Source organism: Papio anubis, chromosome 11 (assembly GCF_008728515.1).
Source record: "Papio anubis isolate 15944 chromosome 11, Panubis1.0, whole genome shotgun sequence".
Taxonomy (NCBI): Eukaryota; Metazoa; Chordata; class Mammalia; order Primates; family Cercopithecidae; genus Papio; species Papio anubis.
The window spans coordinates 28,645,197-28,666,965 of record NC_044986.1 but is presented as its reverse complement, the minus strand read 5'-3'; the positions used below and the strand labels follow the sequence as shown (position 1 = coordinate 28,666,965).

At 40.8% G+C, this 21,769-nt stretch overlaps 1 protein-coding gene across 2 annotated transcripts in view; it reads left to right on the top strand.

The window, feature by feature from the left end:
- The window catches only part of SORCS3 (sortilin related VPS10 domain containing receptor 3), a 611,216-nt gene that overhangs the window by 86,987 nt on the left and 502,460 nt on the right, over positions 1–21,769 (top strand). The gene's annotated exons all lie outside the window — the stretch shown is intronic.

Below are 21,769 nucleotides of genomic sequence, written 5' to 3'. Positions count from 1 at the left end.
TGGTGCCTGGACAGATCATAAGCTTCTTAAGGGTACTGATGTCCTGTTTGTTTTAGCAATCTGCCCTCATGCAATAGGAAGCATTCAGCAGACAATAATTGGATTGAGGTGGTTGAAATACTACTATTTTAAGTTATTTGTGTCTCTGTGTGTGTGAGTAGATGTATGTTGGGTTGGCTTAATCTAAAATGTAAACAAAATTTGTCTACTTTTGTGGTTTGTTTTTAGGGATGCTAGGAAGATCTCTTCCCTAGAAATATATGCCATTACCTAGCTCAGTGTGCTCTAATTTTTACCATTAGAAATGCAATTCTTTATTGTAAGGGTGAATATCTGTAGTCCTGCACATGTTAGTATGAATTTATCAGTAGTCTTTTCTTTTAGCTCTAGAAGAAATTAGAGTAGTGAGGGCCTGGAGCCCTAGAAGAGGGCAAAGGGCAGAGAAAGCAACAGCAAAGCTCAGGCACCAAAGGCAAACTGCTGCTTTTGTAATTTGGCTGAGAGAGGACCTTGGTCCTGTCTTCTCAAGTAGATTGAAAGAGCTTCAGAAATCAAGTATCTATTTCTCCCTGAGAACGAATTACCAACTACCAAGAGCACACACGACACTGTGCCTGTGCACAGGACTTTGCATGCTATTGTTACTCAGACTGTGGGTCCTAGCCCCGTGCAGGCATGATGGCTTTATCAATCATCATGGTGAGAATGAGTCATGAGGGATCCACACTTGGACAGAAGGGCTTACCCCTGAAATCCTTCTCCATAGCGTGCACTGATAGTATTCTCTTTTAACAAGAGAGACCATGTTTGGCAATGAAAATACATCTGGAGGCTTTGGGTGGAGCTAGGCAGACTTGGGTTTGATCCCAGCTAAGGAACTTTATACCTTTGTGATCTTGACTGAAAGATTTAACCTCTCTGATTGCCAGAGATAAAATTAACATGGACCTCCTACATGTGATGGGAGCATTAAATGAGATGATGTATGTGCAGGGCCTGTTATTAACTTATTAGTAATACATCTAACAAGTTAGGTATCTTTTTTTAAAAAGAAACAATTTTTTTTTTTGCAGTTAATTAAAAAAAATCTACTCTTCAATGTATTTGGTTTAGAAATTCTTTCCCCAAAACAGAATGGGTGGAGTGTAAATTCAAGTGTCGGTGAAGCACATCAAGAAAGAGAAGGGCTCCCAGAAGGGGCTGTTCCCTGCCACTTGCCTTTCACGTGGTTCTCCTGTCTGGTGACTGTCGGCTGGGCAGGGGGCCGGGTTGCTCCCAGGGAAGCTGTGCCAGTGCATTGTTCTTGGCACTTATGCCAACCATTCAGGGCTCTCAAAAAATTGGCTTAGAAAATAGTTTGAAAGTTATTACTTGGGATTCAGGAAACTCCAGGTGGCTTTTGAGAGCTGCCCCGAAATGCAGCCGGAGATGCGTCCTCAGCTGTTCACTTTCAGGACTTTCATTATTTTTCATGTTTATTTCTGGCTGGAGCCAGAGCTGGGGTATTCATGAGCTCTCACCGTCTGGTTTTTTATCAGTTCCTTTGTTTCTTTAGGAGAGAAAGAAGCTTGCTCCCCAATCCCCTCTGCCCCACCATAGGGTTCAAGGAAACTGGCCCTTGTAATTGTAAATTACCTATGAAAAAGACGGAGCCCTTGGCTCCCTTCCTGGTGAAAGCTTCAAGATCAGCAGTGATAGCGGAAATTAATGAAAGCGGCTGCTGAGCTCCTGGCCTGTTGGTGGCTGCTGAGATGAAAAGGCAGCAATTGAAGTCGGCTTTGGGGATGAGCATTCCAATAAGGATTTTTGTTTGGGATACAGTTATTACTTGTAGCATGGGCTCCAGTGAGGACTCAGGTTTCTTGGAATGGGTTCTGATTTGCTCACTAACAACTGTTGCTTTTCTTTCAAAATATAACCTCTTTCCCTCTAATCTGACCACCTCCTCCCCCAAGAAAAAAAATGCAGCCCTCCAGACACAATACAGTATTAGCCCAAGGTGAAGCCAAATGTCTGAATCTCTCCCTCTTTTCTTTTTCTTCTTCTTTTTAGTAGCAGAATGAGGTTCAGTTGAACTCATTTTCTCTTTCATCTCAGCTCATCCCCCTTGGGCTGGTGTTAAACAGCTGTCATACAAGGGCTGCCCAGGAATCCAGTTATGAAACAAACCAGCCAGCCTTCTTAATTGTCCTCCTGCGACTGGAATAAATTTGTCATCCTAATTCTTGAGCACTTGAGTTCCTGGGCCTCAGGCTTGAGTGTCATTCCTGAACTTGGCCAGTTGTTTGCCCTCCGTGAGACCCCTTTGTGAACTGATTAGATGGCACTCAGGAGGCCACGGCGGGGCGGGGTGAAGGGGGCAGGACTGAGCTTGTTATAAACAGAGATTTCTTATTTAGGTGGAAGGTGGAGTTTTCTCCTTAATGTTCCATTTCCTCCTGAGAGAAATTAACACTCATGTGGAAAGAACACATTCCAAGTGGTACATATTTTGTTGCACATGAGGGCTGGATTTTTGAGTGTAAGTGACACTTCATTCTGTCAAGATTTAGAAGTATATTTTAAATGGACATCAATGAATTTAACAGTCAAGGTTTTGGATATTATTGTCAGCATCCCCCAACATCTATGGCATTAGAGTAATTTTTTTGCAGTATATTATACTACATGGTTGTTCTGTTGTCTGTTTAGGAAGTGAGTCCTTCTGACGTCTTTTTCCTTTATATTCTCAGCAAGTGAACTTTTCAAAATACTTCAATCTCAGAGTCTTTCTTTGACTTTTTCAATTGGAAACTTGATTTAGTTATTTGTTTGCTTTCTTACTTGATAGTTCAGATTTTAAATGTGATGATTTTTTTCTTTGTTCACAACTCACCCACATAGCCATGAAATTTTATATTGATCCAGCCGAGGCACTTTCCAGAAACAGGTTCTTGATTCATCTTGAAGGAGCAGTTCATGAATGTAGCCTCTTAGAAATACCTGGTAATATCAGAAAATCCTGGAAGTAAGTGAACCAGTGGTCTTCTCCCATTTGCCCTTTCTTTCTTTATAGTTTGCATGTTGTCTTTAGGGGACTGTGGCAGCATTGCAGTATCTGTAGCTGCTTTGGGACAGATCTTTATGGGTTCTGTGTTCTCTCCTGGGATCTCAAGACGGAAGAATGGAAGCATGGGCTTTGAGGCAGACACATGTGTGAGTGTATACAGAAGGAAACCAATAGGCCTTGGGAAATGAAATGGCTTTCAGGTCACAGACAAAGTTGGGTTCACATGGAGAACAATTCATTGTTGAGAACTGATAGCAACTTTATATTTTCCATTGAGACGCAAGGACTTCCCAGTACCCAAGGCCTGAAGATATAGGAGAAGTTCCTTGACAATACACGAATTCCCTGCAAACACCCACAGGTGAGTCAGCTGACTCTGTTACTCTTATCTCCTCCCAACTGTGGCAGCTGGAAGGAAAGCCAGAGGAACCCAGGACATGAGCTGCAGACCTGAATGTTTCAAGGTTTTCTCTGGTGGTCTCTTTGGGGCATTCACGCATCTGATGCTCTGCAAGTCATTAGAAAACACAAGGAAGCCATTGGCTGTGGCTGGATCCAGAGTGAAACATACACAAACCTCAGCCTCTAGCAGCGCCTGTCTAGCACAGGCATGATCACTTTCATCTCTGCTGCCAGTTGCCTCAGGGCCATGCTGATCTGGACTGTCTATGTCTGAGCGATGTCAAGACACTGGGGACAAATGAAAAGACCTGTCTATGTCTGAGCGATGTCAAGACACTGGGGACAAATGAAAAGACCATCTTGGTTCACTCTCTCCAAATGCCTGAGACAAGAGAAACAGAAGTTGTATTTGCAGAATAGTAAATAGGGATCTTCAAAATAGGTCAGGCAAATGGGTCAATTTCTTTCTGAGTTTTTTCTGCTATTGTCACATAGAAGTTTGCCACCTCAGGGCAAATTCAGGCCTGTGTTCATGACTGCTCCAGCTCTCTGATAAGGCTGACCATATTGCCCAGTGCCAGGTTTTCCTGAATCTGTTTCTCCTGGGAGTACTGAAAACACTCTTGAAAGGTGATAACCCTCTTATCCATCTTCATCACCAACGAATCAAGGCACTTTAGACAAAGACCATGTCTACATCTCATAGAGTAGGGCTCTTCAGAGTAATCCCTGCAACAGGGGGAGGTCAACATGGCTTTCTGGAGTTCAGTCTCAGATGCTCTTAAATTGAGATCCTCTCCTCAGGCTGCTGGCTCTGGAGATCCCCAGCATGTCTGAAGAATCTGGAGTCTCTGCTGTGCTTTTACTGGGACAAGTGAAATCACATGTGTCCCCACATCCTCCTATACCCATTTCACCTACTCAGTCATTTGATTGGATTTCCATTAGAAAGCCAAGCAAAATAAGACAAGGAATTCACCCACCTTTGTAGGATGGGAGGATTTCTGGGCACTAGTTTTCAGGTTCTGTGTGTATTCAACCACCAAACAAAATTGTACTTGGTACCTCTTTTGTGTAGTAAGTATGTAAGGAGATATGGTGTGTTTAATGGTGAACAAGAAAGACCTGGACCACAAAATATTAGCTAATCTTTCCTTTTACAAATGGTAAGTATTTTCTTCATTTTGTTCGTAGAATGTATTTCTTGGCTTGATAAAAACATGCAAAAAGGTATACATTTACAATTTTGCAGTGCGTACTAGCAAAGGCAAACTCAGCAATATTTTTATTACATAAAACTGAAACAGTCAAAATTAATTATTTATGACACATTCCTTCAAAAAGTCTGCCTGTACTTCGTAGTCCTAGAAATTTGTGGCTCCCCGTCTCCTCACTCATGTACTACTGAGTTAAATAATTAATTTGCAGTTTTGTATCCCTTGATAAAATGAAGGCTTCTCAAAAGTAGGAAATTGTCTGGATCAGATTGTGATCAAAATATGTAGAATACATGTGAGTCTCTGCTGTTGTCTCACTTACTCCTCCTTTTGTGTACTGTTTTGATGCACCTCCTCTAGGAAGTCTTATCTGATCTTCCAGGTTAAGGATCCCCTTGTCTATGTTCTCATAGTCTGGCTTTGTCCTTATAGCACATATTAAATTGTTGCTTTCTTAGTGCCTATCTTCCAGATAACTTCCATAATAGCATGAACTCCTTGTTTGCTTCTCAGGAAGGGATTCCAGCTTCAGGGTGGTACCTAATGCATTGCTCAATGAAAGGTTAATGGATTAACATTCATTGCACAGAGGTTTTATAAAAGACACTTATTATTTTTTTGTTTGTTTCCTTGCTTCTGCGTGTCAAGGCAAGGAAAGTGGTTTGTATGCATGTATGGAGAAATAATGTAGAAGGGGTGAGGTTCTGAGGATTTGAGGGCTTAATTTCTTCTAGGATCTTGTCGATTAGTTGGCCTTATTAGGTTAACATAAAGTTAATCATTCCATTAACAATAATTGTAGCTTCTCATCTTGGAAACCTCAGTTTCGAAGAGTAAATTAAAGCCTTTCCCCTCCCTTTTATTCTTTTCTTTTCTTTTTTTGAGACAGGGTCTCCCTCTGTCACCCAGGCTAGAGTGCAGTGGTGCTCTCATAGCTCACTGTAACCTTGAACTTTTGGGCTCAAGGGATTTTCCTGCATCAGCCTCCCAAGTAGCTGGTACTACAGGTGCATTCCACTACACCTGGATAATTTAAATTTTTTTTTTTTTTATAGAGATAGAGTCTTGCTATGTTGCCCAGGCTGTTCTCAAACTCCTGGCCTCAATTTAGTCCTCCTGCCTCAGCCTCCCAGAGTCCTGGGATTACAGGCACAAGCCACCAGGCACAATCAGACCTTTTCTTTTTAATCACCAGAAGGCAATGCTGACATTTGGTGCCCAACCATCATAACAGCACACTTGGCCATTGTGGTCCTGGCAGGCGTATCTGTCTCATTAGATATTCACAGTCACTTGGAGCAAAGGCCTCCAAGAACTAATGTGCATTTCTTGGGTTTATCCTGTATGGAGTTTGTCAAGCTGCTTGAATCTTTAGGTTTGTGTCTTTTGTCAAATTTGGGGAAATAGTAGTTATTGTTTCTTTGCTCTACTTTCATTTTCTCTCCTGGAAATCCTAAGACATAAATGTTAGAGCTTTATGTAGTTTCCTGATGCTCTTTTTTTTCAGTCTATTTTCTCTCTGTCGCTCAGAAAAATAATTTCTATTTTTCTGTCTTCAAGCTTATTGTTTCTTTCCTCTTTCCTTTCCATTCTGTTTTTTTTTTTTTTTTTTTTGCCTAGCCTTTGAGTTTTTAATTTTGCTTATTTTATTTTTCAGTTCTAAAATTGCCAGATGGTTCTTTTTTTATATCTCCCATTTCTTTGCTAAGACTTTCTATTTTTTCATGTGTTTCAAGCGTATGCATAATTGCTCATTGAGACATTTTTATGACGGCTACTTTAAACTCCTTATCAGAAAATTCCAACATCTGTGTCCTCTCAGCGTTGGCATGTATTGTCTTTTCTCATTCAAGTTGGGATTTTCCTTGTTCTTGGTATCAGTGTTTTCTTAAAAAATTGTGTCCTGTACATTTGGGTACTATATGATGCTGGATCTTATTTTGATCTTCTGTTTTTGCAGGCTTTCTCTTATATCATGATAGTGGTGGGGGACAGGGGAGAGGAGGTGCTACCTTGTTACTGCCAGGTGAGGGTGGAAGGTAGTTTAGAATGACACCCTTTGAGGTTCCTTGTTACTGCTGGACAGTGGCACATGCAGAAAGGCTGAAACCATCATCTCTTGAAGTTTCCCAGAAATTGTTTTTGCTCATCTCCTTAGCAGAAAAGATGTGCAAAGTTTTGCATCTGTAATCCATTTGGTGCTAGGTGACAAGTCATAACCTTAGTAGTGTGCTGAGTGGAAGTCAGAACGGCAGCATAGAAGGGGGTCTCAGAGAAGTGTAACCAGGCCCCTGAATCATGGTGTTTAAGGATCTATGGAGCGCCGGGCGCGGTGGCTCATGCCTGTAATCCCAGCACTTTGGGAGGCCGAGGCGGGTGGATCACGAGGTCAGGAGATTGAGACCATCCTGGCTAACACGGTGAAACCTTGTCTTTACTAAAAAAAAAAAAAACTTCAAAAAATTAACCGGGTGAGGTGGGGGGCGCCTATTGTCCCAGCTACTTGGGAGGCTGAGGCAGGAGAATGGCGTGAACCCCGGAAGTGGAGCTTGCAGTGAGCTGAGATCGTGCCACTGCACTCCAGCCTGGGCGACAGAGCGAGACTCTGTCTCAAAAAACAAACAAACAAACAAACAAACAAAGGGATCTATGGAAAACTCAGGTCCAATTTGTCCTGGCAGTGACCTCTAATGAGCTTGGGTAGACAAGAATACCAGTAGGTAGTGGCCATACTCATTGTCCAGTGTGTAATGGTAACGTGACTCCAGGAATTTGACTCAGTTTGATGCAGGCTCAAATTTGGGCCTCAGTCTACAACATTGGGCTGCAGACCTTGGACAGCTGTACCTGGGGCCTCAAGAGGTATTAACATCAGAGCCAGGGCTGGACCCCATTCAGCAGACATCTGGACACTAAAAATAAGGGCAAACATCTTGACAACTGAACCAGTCAAACAGTAAGTGTAGCACAGTAAGCGCAGGGAGACTCAGGGCAGTCAGTGGTACTAAATCTATTGGATGGAACAGGGCTCCATGTTCCATTGGATGGAACTGCACTGCCATGATTGACTTAGGGCTGAGACTCCATAAGACTGGCCACAAAGAGACCAGGAGCACTTATTATTGTTTATTATTTAGTTCACTTTCTAGGAATGCCCTGTGTGTAAGAAGTGTAGATATAAATAAGCATTAATAATTATTGAAATCAGAATGGAAAGCATTTTGTATGCATTACTTTTAAAAAATTTCATAATAATCCTGTGGGGTGGATAGAATATGTATTGTTATTCCATTTCCTGAGGAAAAATCTGGAGCTCAAAGAGATGAAAATACGCTATACAATTGAGTTAGGGAACTTGGGTCTTCAGACTCTAAAGCCTAGGGCTGTAGAGCGATATGCCGATGGTTAGTCTCTGCAGCTTTCAGTAAGTTCCAGGTGTTTGTGTAACTCAGTCTTTGCATCTGTAGACTAGAGCAACCATGACCTAGAGGACTGTCTCTGCCATAGCGGGGTGAAGTTGCACCTAGTTTTATGTGTCTCAGAAAACTCACTGATGCTCCTACAAGCTGCTAACAACCATTCAGAAAACATTTATTAAGCATTCACTGTATGCTAATTACTGATGTTGGGAATGCAAAAGTCTTCTTTGTCCACATGGTTTCTCCGCTCAATGGTCTCATGGTCCAGTGCAGTGAGGCCAAGTTTAACGCATTTCTGATGTAGTAGAAGGCAGTGGGGAAGATGTGCCTTGGGAGGCATTCACCTTCTGCTAGGGTTCCTGGACCAGATGGATAATCTTGGCGGTAAAGGAGGTGAACTTCTGGGTCCCTTTTAACCATGCCCAAAAAGTTCCCTTATATTAGTGGGTGTTACTGACCGACTCTCAGGACAGCCGGTGGACTGAGTTCTTGTCTCCATATTCTCCCATAAGTCCCCTGTGAACCTGAACATGCTGCTGTGAGATATTAGGCTGGAGCTGGGAACTCAGGAATCTGCCTTGTCTGTACAGATGTGGATATGAGGACTTGGAAGCGAGGTTAGGAACAGGAAATTAAAAGCATCCTTTTATTCAGGCATCAGCTTAAAGGCTAAAGCTATAATAAATAGATTTCAGAATGGGCATCCCTAAATCTTCATTCATTAATAATGATTATGATCATTATTCTAACAACAATAATAATGCTAAACTCTGGTAATGATCTTTTTGCGTTTACCCAGTTCATCACCTCATTTGATCTTCACAACACTGTGAGATGGACATTATCATCTCCATATTGCAGGTGAAGAAATCAACCCTTAAAACCTTGGTGGGCTTGCCCATGGCGGCTGGCAGGGGAATGATGGAGCAGCCTTCTAATTCTAGAGCTCTTCTCCTTTGCCTCTGTCATCATCTTCCCTTTGAACCCAGTCCTCTAAAACAGGCTCTTAAAAAACAATAACAACAAAGAAAGAACTGAAAATGAATAGATTGTCAGAACACACCTTTGTTCTGCCTTCCCTACCCTATGGTGCTCTGGGAACTTTTGACATGCTGGGCCTCCTTGATTTATACCAGCGTATCTGTCGAATGAGATTTCCAGGTTGTGATAATAATTTTTCTATTACAATAATGGTGATTATTATTAATTATAATGCTATTTTTATTAAAGCACAGGCCATATGTCAGCAATAGAAAAGTATTTGATTTTTCTTATATAATTCTCACAACAATCCTATGGAGAACCTGTTACTATCTCTGCTGTTACAGATGAAGGATTTAAAGGTTATAGACATTTGTAACTTGCTTAAAACAAAATAGTTAATAAGGGGCAGAACAAGGATTTGAAATTAGGTCTGTCTGTTTCGAAAGCCCATGCTTGTAACCCCAAAACCTAATTTCCTCCCACACTGTTGCTAGGTTTGTAGAATCTGGACTCTGCCTGCACATCAGAATGTGTCTTGAACACTAAGAAGTAAAGGACATGCTGAATCTTCTCCGTGCAGTTTCCCTCTTGCCTTTGCTGCTCTGCAGGTTGCTGGTTGGGTGTTGCATGCCTGGGACCCATTTTAAGTCTGTGCTGTCTAAGATGTGAGTGGTGTATTAAAAGTGAAGACACGTTGTTCACTTCACGGGTGTTAGTCAATGGCAAATTAGAATGCAACTGATATATGCATAAGACATGCACATTAATTCCAAATGTGTTTATTGTAATTAGTGCTATTACAAAGAATACCAAAGGAATCAGGGAATGATTAGCTACACTTAGTATTTGTTATGGTTTGTTTAAAAAAGTTAAACATAAAATTAGTTGAGGTTTGAGGAGCGATGTTCCATTTGCATGGTGAATGTGACTACAAGCCTTGGGTCTTTGTGAGTTTGGAGGTTTGAAGGGGGTTTCCCACTCAAGATTTTACCAAAAAAAAAAAAAAAAAAAAAACTGAATTAATGAGGCCATCATCCTCAATTAATGCTGTGGTTTTCCTTTTTTAATCATTTGTGTCTTACAGCTGTTCTCTACTATCACATCTACATCAAAAAGCCTACCAACTGAGAAAGATGAACAGAGGTGATAGGAAAGTAGACCAAAACATCTAAAAGGATCTATTAGTAATATATAAGTATACTTTTGAAGAAACTAACAAGTTATGGTTGATATACAAAAAGCTGTATGTGAAATATTTAATGAGAAGTTAGGAAATAGTATACACCCTTGAAACCATCACCACAATCTATGCTATAAACCTATCCAGTACCTCCAAAAGTTTCCTCCTACCCTTCTTATTAGTTATTATTATTTTGTAATGAGAACTCTTAACACAAGAGCTGCCCTCTTAGCAGATGTTTAAGTATATAATAGAGAATGGTTGACCACAGGCACTATGCTGTGCTGTCCTTCTCTAGGATTTATTCATCTTGTATCACTGAAACGTTGTATCCTTTGACTGATGCCTCCCACTTCCCCCCTCATCCCAGCCCCCAGTAACCAGCATTTCGCTCTCTGCTTTTATAAGTTTGACTATTTTAGGTTCATCATATAAATGAGATCATGTAGTATTTGTCCTTCTGTGTCTGGCTTATTTCGCTCAGCATAATGTCCCATAGTATGTTGTCACAAATTGTAGGGTTTCCTCTTTTTTAGGGCTGAATAATACTCCATTGGATGAATATACCACATTTTCTTTATCCATTCAGCCATGGATGGACACTTAGGTTGCATCCATATCAAAAGGATAAGTACATACTTATTTAGGGGAAGAAATTATGACCCAATTTATTTTGAAGGTGGTGTTGCAATATTATTTTTAATTGACAAATAATAATTGTATATATTTATGGGGTATGATGTTTTGTTTTGATACATGTTTTCACTATGAAGTGATTAAATAAGGCTAATGAACAAATCCATCATCTCACATACTTATCATTTTTTGTGGTAAAAGCATTTGAAATCTATTTTATCAATTTTGAAATATACAATGCATTGTTATTTATTATAGTCACCATTCTGTATACAAATCACTAGCTGAAACTTTGTACCCTTTGATCACCACTTCCTTTCCCCATCCACCTGCTCCCCCAGCTCTGGTAACCGTCATTCTACTCTCTGTTTCTATGAGCTCAACTTTTTTAGATTCCACGTAAAAGTGAGAATAATGTGCTATTTGTCTTTCTGTGCCTGGCTTACTTCACTTAGCGTAATGTCCTCCATGCTCAAGGATCCGTATATACTTTTAAAAGACATATGCTTCTTTAGCCAGGGGTAGAATATTCATATGTATTGACATTGACAATGTCCTGGCATCTAATTTATGTGATCTTCATTTAATCTTCAGAATGACTATAAGAAGCAAGTATTGAAATGAGAAGACTTTCATTTCAGAAATAAACCTCAGAGAGGTTTATTTGCTCAGTTACACAACTACTGGCTTGAGGGCCGGGATTCAACTAAAAGTCTGTGTGAATTCAAGTTCATGCTTGCTCTACTAAGGGTGGCCCACTTCCTTTAAGTGGCTGGATGCCCAAACTAATGATGCCAGTTCCAGGGAACGTTGCTCCATTGTTCTGTGGTCAGTCTGCACCTCCCCCATCTGGCTGGTCACCTCCAGGGTGGATGGGAAATAACATGGGTGGTTTAGCACAACCCATCTCTGCTGATGAACCATCTGCTCAAAGTGTTTGTCCTACCATGATTTCTGTTTTTAGAGGATGCGCTTCTGGGGAAGTAATCGGTCACATTAAGGAGTCCATTCGGCAAACATTTGTTAAGCATGTTGGGAATGCTCAACAACATGGGTAGAATGAGGGTCTACCCATTTTGGGAATGCTTCTCAGCTCTAGTGAGGTAGATGAATAGTACGGTCACCCACAGGAATTGCTTATATTTAGAGGGGAGTGAATAGACATACCGATACTTCTAGTACTCTGAGAAATCTATGACAGATGCATGGAGTTCCTGGAGAGTTAGTGAGAGGTGCTAACCTAACCTAACCTGTAGATTGCAAGGAGGCAAGAAATGCTTCCCATATGTGGTGTATGGGTTGAATTTTGATTATTGAATGCCTACTTGTTACTGTGCTATGCTCTGTGCATTATCCTATTACTCTGGGGAGTCTTGTTCTTTAAGAGAGACACTGTTCAGACCATTCTCAGCACCTAGCACAGTTCCTGGCATGTAGGAGGCATCAATAGAAAATACATAACAACTCCCGGCAGGCAGTCTCCTGCCTCTGCCTTAGCACTTCCACACTGAGCACGTCATCCGGGACAGGAGACCAGCTGTGCACCTTGAACAGCACTGGGTTTAAAGCCTGGCTCTGCCCCCTTGCTAGCCATGAAACCTTGGAAAAGTTCTTCTCTCATTCTCCGAGTTTCTTCATCTTCAAGTGGGAATAATAGTAGCCCAACATGACATGGTTGTTGTGAGGATTAAATGAGTTAATGCACGTAAATGCCCTTAGAGCAGTAGCTAGCATGTAGTAAGCACATAACCAATATTGGCTCTTAAGTTTGTCTTGAGGTCTCAATGAACCTTCTCAGAAAAGTCTTTGTTTTGGCAGATTCTGGCTTTCCTCTGATGTCATGTGGTCTGAATCTAGAATCAATTCTCTTTTTATAGAGCTGGATGATATATTTTGATGGCATGATTCTATAATCTCTTAGAGAACTTTACTGAGTCCCATTCAGTTTGTTCTAGCAAATAATAAATGATTAGATCTTATTTTGGTTATTTGTATCAGCCATAGCAGGTGCGGCAATGGACAGGGCCAGCCCGATAAAATCAGTATTATTATTTTTTCATTATTCTCAGTATATTAATTCAGTTTATTTTCCTTTCTTTTAAAATTAAAAGCAATGGGAACCATCTGGAATCCACTTAAGGTAGAAAATAAAATTTAATGGAAAGGTGCTGTAGGTATTTCAGGAAAAAACTGAGCCTCAAAATGGTGGGGATCAGGAAAAATCCAGGTCTCAGGGATAGGATTCTCTAGACTCCTGCTGGGTGCAGTGGCTCATGCCTATAATCCCAGCACTTTGGGAGGCCGGGGAAGGTGGATCATCTGAGATCAGGAGTTCAAGACCAGCCTGGACAAAACTTGGTGAAACCCCATCTCTACTAAAAATACAAAAATTTGCTGGGTGTGGTGGTGGGTGCCCGTAATCCCAGCTACTTGGGAGGCTGAGGCAGGAGAATTGCTTGAAACCATGAGGCAGAGGTTACAGTGAGCCGAGATTGCACCACTGCACTCCAGCCTGGGCAAGGGAGCAAGACTCTTCTATTTAAAAAAAAAAAAAAAAAAAAAAAAAAAAAAAAGATTCTTTAGACTCTCCTTCCAGGTCTCCACCAATAGTGTAACTAGGTTTCCAGCAGATTCCCAGAAGAGGGAATCCAGTTTTCCCAGCTGTGGTCAGGTGTCTACCATTAAGCCAATCTGCTGAGGCCAATGGGCAGAGTCCTGAAGGAGGAGTATGGCTGTGAGAAGGTCACCACTCCACGGGGGGTAGGCAATTGGGCTCTTCGGTAATCTGCTTCATATCTACTGCAGTTAATTTTTGTGTAGCCTGGAGAGTTGTGATTTTACTTCTTGTTTTCCAACTCTGAGGATTAATCAAGTGCGGTTATTGAGCAGTGACCATGTACCTTGTTCTGTGCAAGGTGTAGGGGGTGTGTGTGTGTGTGTGTGTATGTGTGAGTGTAATGGTTACAACGAAGCAATTTCAAGGATCTTGTCCTTAGAAGTGCAAGGCCAGAACCAGACCAAGCAGTGTTTTATCACTTTGAACATGATTGTGACTTCTGCATCAGCTGTTTTCCTAGTTCCTTTTTCTCCTAAAATATTTATGTCTTCTTCATATTTCATGCTTCTTAAAAATTGGGGCATCTTTGGCTCAAGTGTTCAATATAAAGGGTGGATTTTAAATGGAAGCATGTAAAATACTATTAAGTTTAGTGTGTTCTTTTTGTATGTCAATAACTGGACAAATTCATTATTTTCTCATTGAATATTCCCAGTCCCCTCAGCAGAGGCACTAGGATAATCTATGTCTCACAAATGAGGGAGATGGACCTTGAAAAGAGGAGGTAACTTCCTTGAGGTTATACAACTAGTATGAACTGAACAAAAGCTTCTGAATTCAACTTTGCTGACTCCAAAGCCAGTGCAATGGACAGGGCCAGCCATGTCACTTTTCATGGTGTTTAGTAAATTATTTTTCATATTTTGCATACATTTAATATTTTTCATTTTATTTCTTTGATTTCCTCATGGAAAGATTTTTATTTTTTAAAGCCATGATCTCACTGGTATTTCCTGAGTCTGTACTTTTTAATTATATAATAGATTCCTTGCAAACACAATGAAAATGAGCATTATTCTTTGAAAACCAACAAATGATAAAAATTAAATTGTTAAGTGGCTATATAACTAATTTTTTGATCAGCATCAGACACATTTTAAAAGCAATATGTTTAAAAACATGTGCAAAGACAAGGTGTGTGCAGTATCAGTTAGTGGGTAGCACTAGCTTATGTTATGTACTATGATAGTTGCCATGATCCTAGAATGGTGGGCTTGAAAATGACCCAGGGAAAGTTTATAGAAGGGGCTACTAAAATAGTGAAGCGGAGGTAATGATCACTGGGATGCAATGAGGGCTTGATGCAAGCAATTGATGCTAGCATAAATCTTACTGCTTTTGTAAGGGTCACAGACCTATTAGGTGAGAAAAAAAAAATAAGCAGAATGGACGTCGGCAACGTCTCTGAACAACTTCCTTGTGGTATCTTTGTGGCCAATATGGAATGTATTTGTATGTAAGGAAAATTGATGGATTAATAATTGGTCAAATGATTATATTCAAAGGATACTGACCAGTGGTTGAAAGTTAACCTGAAGATAATGTTCCAAGTAGCCAATTTTAGGGCCCTGTCCTCGGTCCTGCCCTCCAGTCTACCTAAGAGATGCAGGCTTCTCTTTTCTCAGGTTGGAGAAGATACTGATGGCAAATTCACCCAGTGTGCAAATAATGCAAAGACAGGATGGGACAGTGAATACTAAGACAGAAACAGGATATAAAATGATATTTATAGACTAGAGATCTGGGCCAAGTCTAACAGAACAAAATGTAGCAGGGATAAATGTAAAGTTCTACAAATCCCAAAATTAAACTGCACAAAATAGGATGAGGTAGATGTTTCAGAGAATTAGTAGCATGAGTAAAATATTAAATAGCTTGAGAACCAGTAAGCTCAAGGTTCACTATGAGTCAATTCTGTGATACAATAAGCAAAAAAACTCACAAAGCCTTAATCTATTTTAATAGACCTATATTTTAGAGTGAGAATGGGGATAATTTCTTGGAACTATGCATTTCTTAGTTTGGAATATTGTGTCTGTAATATTTTAATTTAGAATAATTTTTCTGCCTTGGTGGGTACATAGTGAGATATGGACAAATTGGAAGACATACAAGAGAGGGAGAAGCCCACAGCAAGAAAGAGAGGGCAAAAAAGAGACATTATAGCAGCCTTTAGATGCAGGAAGGGGTGTCAAGTACAAGAGATATTAGTATTGCTTAATGCAGTATCAGATTATGGAATTGGTGCTAATCTGTAGCAGCCACAGAGAGATAGATTCAGGGTCAAAATAAGGAATAAATTTCTAATAGGAATGCCTGGTTATGAGATAAGTTTTCCTGGGAGGTACTGGACTCTCCCTTATGGGAGATTAAAAATCCTAGGCTGGAATATCATGTAGAATTGGTCCCAAATGGCATTCCTATAGATTATAGGTGTGTCCTGCAATGGGGATACTCTATAAACATTTTGAGCAGATAAGTGACAGGATTCTCACAATCCTGCAAGAGATAGGCCAGCCTGAAGTCAGGGAGACTAGTTAGGAGGCAATTGCTCTCATCCAGATGAAACAAAACTTGATTGGAGGTAAGGGTTAAGTAGACACTGGAGAGTTTAGGATAGGTCCATTGCTCCAAAGCCCTTGCAAGGCACGGTGAGTGAATGAGAGATAACTACAGCTTGCTGTGCATCTGGGACAATCATTTAATGTCTGGGGTCTGTAGTTCCCTCAGCTGTGAAATGAGAGGCTAAAATCAGGATTCCTTTCATTCATGACATTCTGTGATGAAAACAAGCTATAATAATCCCATCGCAGGGAAGGTGCATTTATAGCTCTGTGTCTGCTCGCTTAAGTAGTCTGATATGAGGAGGGAAATGGAGGTGGCTCCTACCCAGAGATACTCTCCCACAATGACCTTGTACTGTGACTGGGATTTTGTCACTGGGGTTTTCATTCAATTGAATTAAGTTCTTATATTCTCACCTAAAAAATGTAAATGCTAATGGGAAGGAGATACATATATGTGTATATATATAAATCATAGTTTAGCAGCAGGAATGAGGTTTTCTGATTAGTTTCCTTTAAAAGCTTTAGTTAAGCACAGTCTTAAAACGTTTTTTTTTTTTGAGGCAGAGTCTCACTTTGTCACCCAGGCTGGTGTGCAGTGGTGCGATCTCAGCTCACTGCAACCTCCGCCTCCCAGGTTTAAGTGATTCTCCTGCCTCACCCTCCCCAGTATCTGGGATTACAGTTGCCTGCCACCATGCTTGGCTAATTTTTTTGTATTTTTAGTAGAGATGGGGTTTCACCATGTTGGCCAGGCTGGTCTTGAACTCCTGGCCTCAAGTGATCCGCCTGCCTCAGCCTCCCAAAGTGCTAGGATTATAGGCATGAGCCACTGCACCTGACTAAAACATATTTTTTTGTGTGTGATAAGAAAAAGAGAGAGATCATTTTGGAGCATGGGACACTGCTTGGATTGCAAAGCCAAGTAAGATGCTACAGTTGGCAAACTTGGCAAGGGAGGGGAATCACCAGTGAGGGTAGGCCTTGCTTGTAAAAGAGTGGAAGGGCTTCAGGGCCAAATTTAAATCACTTCACAGTTTTGTTGTGGGCTGGGCCAGCTCTGAGGCTGGACCACAGATACATTTAGTCTCCCTCTTCCACTTATTTGAGAAGATCTTAGGGATGTTTAGGCGTGTCCCATTGTGATTGTTGTTATATCCATGCAGTGATTAAAATATAACTTCCTTTCATTAGCACTTGATTCCTTTAACTGGAATTCATTACTTTCATCTGAACATTTTATGTTAAAAACAAAAGATCATAGAGCAGTCTGAAGAAGTATATAACAATGAAGTTACTGTTGAGGTTCTGATGGTTACTATGGACTTAAAAATAGAGATTTTAAGTATTTTCTGTATATCCTAAATGCCTGTAGACAGATTTTCATCATTGGTTATTCAACAACCTTGGAAAGAGTTTGTTGGAAATCATGGGGCTTTCGAAACAAAACAAAACAAAACAAAACAAAACAAAACAAAACAAAACAAAACAAAACCAACCAACCAACCAACCAACCAACCAACCAGAGGAACGAATGAACAAACAAACCTTCATGGAAGCTGGGACTTTGGCTTCAAAAGTAATTTGTAAACTCTTCTAGCAATTTATCACTGAAGTAGGAGTATGTCCACTCTATTGACTGACCTTTTAATTAAATGTTGTACCCGGCTAGGTATATTTTAAGAATTTGGCATTGACTTTGGACAACTGTGGGTAATCTATCCAAATAAGATTTACTTGAGTCTTCCCCACAGAAAAAGGTTTAGGGCATCTTCTAATTTGTTAAATTATGAGTGAGGAATCCATTTGATGGGTGGAACCAGGGCCACCTTCACTGTTTGAGAAAGGTTAAATGATATTTACCAGCACATTTTCTTGTCAAGAAATATAAAAGGAAAAGTGATCTACATTCATGTAGTGTGTTTGGGCCAGGTTATGTCAAGAGGAGAACGAATGCACTGAAGACCCGAATGAAAGTTTCCCTTAAGACTGGATTCTGAAAGATGCACTGAATATAAAATGTTTGAATAAAGAAAGAACAGGAAGAGTGTGAGTATTTTCTGCTAGCAACACTTAGCTTTTAATCAAGAGCTCGTTTCCTAATACTACACGAATGATTAACTTTGATAATAGAAGTGTAAGGATCCTAATGTGTGACTTTGTTGATGGTTTTTCCCTCCTCTCTAAACGTGGTTTTAAAATACACTAACTTTCATTACCTTATAGTTGGCTTTTCAAAGGACTTGCTTATCCTCAATCTTATTTTCTAGTGTGACATTGTCCTTGGGGTTTATGTTATGGCACCATGTTATGAATGAGGCAGCATTATTGTGACATTTCTTCAGAGATCAATGACCAAAAAGTCCAAGGCTGACCTATAGCTACAGAATTTTGGGCTATCATTATGCTGACCATATTTTCAGAAGCCTCAAATGTACTATTTATTTTCCTAGTTGAGAATTTATATATCTGAAAGGTTTAAATCATAGTTACATCCTGTAAAGAGTCTTAATTTAGTAGACCTGATATAACTTAGTGAAATTTGCACTGGGCCAGGCAGTCCGAGAGGGAGAGTTCAGGGGCCCTATTTGGGCTGGTTCTACTTACTAAAATTCTGCTATGTGCTAGGTACTGCACTACTAATTTTGTGAATGTTTGGTGCTTAAATCGAGGTTAAGCAGCTCTCCCCAGATTGTAGTAAGTGACAGGGCTGGGATTTCATCCCAGGCCTGCCTGTCTCAAAAGCACATGCTGTTTCCATCACACTGAGTTTCTCTGCTCTCTACCAGTTTGTCACATGGGTCTGCTACATCAAAATCATCTGGGGCCCCTGTTAAACATCAGATTGTCAGACCCCACACAGGGCCTTGTGAATGAGAATCTCTCCAGCTGTTGCTAACCAGCTCTCCAGGTGATTGGATTGTAGGGCCAGGTTTGGGAATCATGGGCACCTTTGTGCATTATTGCTTGCCCTTATACTGTAACCTTTAGAAGGCAAGACTTTTGCTGCATACCTATCGGTATGGCAGATGTTAGAGGCGAAGTCCAGAATAGTGGGAGAAAAACTTTACGCTCCTGGCGCTTTTGGTTTTAGGTGCTATTAAGGGAGAAGTCGTCAAGAGAGACATTGAAAGATAGATAGCTTCCCTGAGACTTGGAGTTGGGAGCAGTGTTTGGGCTTAGGACCTTGCTTCCTGTTCTAGGACATGGAAATTTACTTAGGAAATGGTTCTCATCCACCTTGTTTGTAACTTGGGATATTCATCGAGAAATGAAAGCTGATTATAGAAATCAGTCCCTGCTGGGGCCCTGCTAGGCTAGGCCCTGACCTCTGTGCCTGTATATTGACATCTTGTTTATTTGCATCAATAAAGATTTATTCCAGTCATTAGAGGATGGCAATTTGAACCCTAGAATTACACCCTATGCCTGCCAACTCATTTATGTGTTTTCTCCTTTTCACTAAGCACAAAAATAATCCAGATGGAGTCAGGGTGTGTTGGAGGGGGATGCCAAAGAAGAAATTAAATTAGAAAAGGTGCAATTGAAATAACCCAGCTAATCTTAGCAGAGCTCTGTGGCTAATGCATTACAGGTGAATTCCTTCTGGTTGACTGAAAATAGTATTAATAGTATATAAATATATGTGTGTTAGTTTGTAATAGGGAGGAGAGGAGGCAGGCAGAGGATAGATTTTGTTTGGAATTATTGACCAACAGTTGAAACCTGACCAATGATTTGGTATATTCATTCATTCATTCATTCATTCACTGACTGATTCATACAGCCATTCTGCAAGAAGATATTCATTCAATCATTAATTCTGCAAGAACATATTCAGTCACTCATTCATACATTCATTCTGCAGGGAGATATAACTGAGCACTCACTATGTATCTGGGACTTATCCATATGGGAATTTTCTTGAGAAGAGAACTTGGGACTTACCATTAAGGAATTTAAAATTTAGATCAATAATAAGATTGCATGAGAGTTGAATAAGGACATAAGAATTGAACAGGAAATATCATAAGAGACCAATTAAGTGTTGCAGAATGAAAGTGGCGGAGTAGTTAAGGAAAACCTAGATGAAAATAATAATCCTGGAGAATTTAGGATTCAATCTGATACTTGAGTTTCTAAGATGGGATACATTTACGTAGGAGTGAGGACATTCCAGGTGGGGAGAATGGTGTGAGCAAAAACCTAGAAGCAGAGGTATGCTGGGGGTATTGATATTCAGGCCAGCCAAGTTTGTATCACGGGGAATATGTTTGTGAGGCAGGAGAGCAATATGAGTTTTATTTAATGATGTAGAATAATGCTGTTTTTGCCTTTTCTCATCACGGTTGTCACACAGAATCATAATGATCAGTGTTCCTGTCCGTTTTCCCCATTAGATTGAAAGTCCTTAAGATCAAGGACTGAGTATTTTTGGGGGGGCTTTTAAGTACCCTTATTTACACAAAGCTGTGCACCCAGTTATTGAGTGGGGACTGACTAGGGACATGTCTGGAATGAGGCAGTGGGGAGCCAGCCCCTGCCTCCCTTTCTTGCTGCCTGTTACATGTTGAACATCAGCCAAAGTGGTTTTCTCGTTTATAAAATCATTAAGTTATTATGTGGCTCCTCATCCATGTGGTTAGAGGAAGTCAAGGTCACTCTGAGCCTCGCAACACTATTATTAGAGTTAGGCCATCAGTGAACTGTGAGTAAGAGGACGAATGGTGGTGAACTAATGGACAACTGTTTACTAAGGATTTACTTCTGTCCACACCTATGTTAAATACTATGGGGGCATATAAAAGGTGCATATAGGATCACATAAGATCACTGTCCTTCAGAAGCATACAGCGTTCTGGACTGATGAGGTTCCTCTACATGCAATAGAAATAAAAGAATGTCTGAATAGTCCATGGAACCTGCCTGGGCCTTGGTTTATTTTTATCTATAAAGTTGGACTGGATTATCTCTAAGGATCTTTGAGTCTGAAATTGATGGAGAGCTCAAAAGAGTTCAGCAGGGGTAAATAACTAGGAAGGGCAGGCAGTGCTTATTCAGCACCTTCTTCATAAACAGAGCTTGTAGGGTAAGGGTGGGTGAAAGGTGGAGCTGGGAATCTATCAGCTGGGGTTTGAACGGGAGAGGAGAAAGCATCCCCAGAGTGGAGAAAGCCACAGCAAGGGGCAGAGCCTGGAAGAGCATGCAGAATGGAGGCTGCCTGTGTTATCCAGGTGGGCCTCAGAGACAGTGGTCAGGGTGACACTTTCAAGACAGCTCCCTTATGAGCTTAAGTACCTCTCTTTAGAAGTTGCTGGCAGTGCACTGGCCGGGATCCTGGATGTTCATGCTCTGTGCTAGCATATGGGGAACAGTCTGATGTTTGGATTAGTGATTTCTGGGACTGAATATTAAGGACTTGACCTTCTATCAGTTCCACCTGCTTTCAGGACCCCTGGAGATAGTCCCTTGGCTTCTACTGAAGCTGGAAGATCTGTGTCCATGTACAAGATCAACAACCATTATCCCCTTGGACCTCTAACCCACTCCAGCATTGAACAGCTGCTGTTGTCCAAGTTAAGGGTTTTTTTTTTTTTAAGCCAATTACAGCTCACAAAAGTTTGTGCTTGCTCTGTCCAGGTGGGTCTGCCAGAGGCCCCCTGACCCAAGTGTTCTGTCCCCACATCATGTGGCAGCACAA